Consider the following 2,675-nt stretch of genomic DNA (forward strand, 5'->3'; position numbering starts at 1 on the left):
ATAAGATCCCACAGATGTAAGACACAAGGTTAATCTTACTGTCAGGAAGCCCTGATCTTGTCTTGCAGACTTCAGTTTCAGCGGGGAGAGGAAAGGCTAGCACTTTCTTATTTCAGGATAATACTCATATTAATTGTTAACTATTCATATGGGGGTGCATTAAAAATATTAGGAAACTAATACAGTTTTTCTCAGTCACTTAAATTCTCATAAATATTTGTACATTCTCTGCATTGCTGTAGAGCAGGGGAGCCCAATTCCAGTCCTGGAGGGCCAGACAACTTCTGGACTGCTGTGTTGATTATTAAATTACACTTTCTATTCCTTATTCAGATGCTTTCAAACAAAACACAGAGGATTATATTAAAAAGATGTGCTTTTTTGGGGGGGGGGGGGGTGTGGGTTATGGCGCACCGGGGAGCCATCAAAACAGGAAAAATGAAGCTTGTCAACCACTTTTTTCTAAGTGCACAAAATGAACATCATATTTTCTCAAATTATACAATAATTATGGCTGCGACTTGTGCATATTCATGCAGTTCAGGAGAGTAGTACAGTTATGGAGGTTTGGAAAACAATGTTCTGCATTCCATAACTTACATCAGTCAAAGCCAGTGGAAATGGGGGGCACTGGCAGGGCAGGGTGGGGGGGCCATGCCTGGGGTGCCGACTGTGTAGACAGCCTCCCCCCATGCTGTCTGTATAACTTAATGTGGATATACTTTTGAACCACATCTCCTCACATTCTAGTAATGGGCCAATAGTGACATGCTTATGCTGTCAAGCATGAGATTTGAACCCACAACCCTCAGGACATGGACAAAGAGTGGCAAAATACAGAAACGGGCCAGCTGCTCTCAGGAGACAAGAAACCCCCAGTCTTTAGCTTGTTTCTTCTTTCGCCCTAGTCAGGAAGAGGAGGATGCCATGAACACATGTGTAAGTGAGGGGTTATAGAGGGAGATTATTAGACCTTCCACCTCACCCGTGGCCATGTATTGACTATCAAGCTTTGAATGCTATAACGATCAAGCACTGTAAACCTTTGCCTCTAATCCCATCTGCCCTAGAAGACCTTTGATCCTTCTCCATATTCACCAAACTGGATCTCGGGAGTGCCTATAACCTCATAAGGATTCGGAAAGGGGACAAATGGAAGACGTCATTTGTAACCAGCACTGGTCAATACGAATACCAGGTCATGCCTTATGGGCTGGCTAACAGCCTTTCTATCTTTCAATCTTTCATGTATGAGGTGTTCAGGGACATGTTAAACAACTTTGTCATTGTCTATATAGATGATATTTTAATTTATTCTGATTCTTATGAGCAACATGTTAATCATGTCTGACAAGTCTTGCACCGGCTATGATAACACAACCTGGGAAAAGTGTGTTTTAGTACACAATACTTGCAATTACGGTATTAACTAGCATTACACCTGTCACACCCGGCTCGTCTGATCCTCCTGTGTGCCACGCCTCCTTGTTACATTGCGTTACTTCCCGATTGTGATCACCTGTTGCCTGTTATTTTTGGCCTGACCTGTGTATTTAGTCCACGTCTGAGTTAGTTTTCCCGAGATCCGTCATTGATGTTCGTCGCCGTCTGCCCTGTTTGTGATAAGAAAACCCCATATCCTGCATTCTCGTCTGCCTGCCTTGTCCTTCCCCGCTTCCTGCCTGCCCATGCACCGCAATCTTGACAGAATGACAGATCATCACAAGAAAGGATCCCCCCCTAGCCAATGACAAGTACCTCGGAGGTCCAAGATGACCCGGTAGCCCAGAACTTAGCCAAACAAAGCCGGGACATCTTGAAAGAGATGTCCCTCGCCGAGGAAGCACATAGTGCGGAGGATGTGCGCTGCAATCTCCGGCAGCTGCATGAGGGGCTGACCGAGCGGAGGACCCAGCAGGTTGCACTCAGCAGCAAGCGGTTTCCCAATCCGCCGACAGATCACCCGCATGATTCCCAGCTCCCACAGAAAACGTGGTGAGAAACCCAACGAGGCGCCAGTGATCTTTCTGGGAGCGGTTTCTCTCTCTCTCTCTTCTCCCGGAACCCCTACCTATCCTGGACCCGGCGGTGTTCAAGCCAGTGATGTCCCGCCTGATTCGCCCATGTCTCGCCGGATCCCAACCTGCTTTTCCCAGTGGCTACTGTGCCGCCCAGCGAGGCTCCGACTGCAGTACCCCCTGCTGGTCCTGAGCCGGCGCCGCCCAAGGTGCCTGCTACAGTTGCTGCTACGCCGGACGAGGCCCCTGCTGGACCTGAGTCGGCAGTTACTGCCATACCGCCCGAGCTCCCTGCTGCGACTCCGCCGGAGGTCCCGGTGCCACCTGCAGCCCCGCCTCCACCTGCAGCTACACCCGGGGCTCCTGTGCCGGCTGCGCCCGAGGCACCTGCTAAGGCCCTGCCTCCGGCTGCTGCTCCACCCATTGCAGTGTCCGAGATCCCAGCACCGCATGCGGCTCTGCCCGCGCCTGTGACTCCTGTCCCTGTGGCTCCTGTCCCAGTGCCCGTGACCCCAGTCCATGTTCACGAGGAGGTCCCGGACCTCTTGACCACTGCTCCTTTCTCCTTGGAGGAGGAGCTCGAGTGGGACCCCCAGGGGACCTCCCTACTGACTCCTCTGTCCTCGCCCTGCCGAGGTCGATCTCGGCCAGAACCCC

The sequence above is a fragment of the Paramormyrops kingsleyae genome, chromosome 21 (genome assembly GCF_048594095.1).
Source record: "Paramormyrops kingsleyae isolate MSU_618 chromosome 21, PKINGS_0.4, whole genome shotgun sequence".
In the NCBI taxonomy this organism is placed as follows: domain Eukaryota; kingdom Metazoa; phylum Chordata; class Actinopteri; order Osteoglossiformes; family Mormyridae; genus Paramormyrops; species Paramormyrops kingsleyae.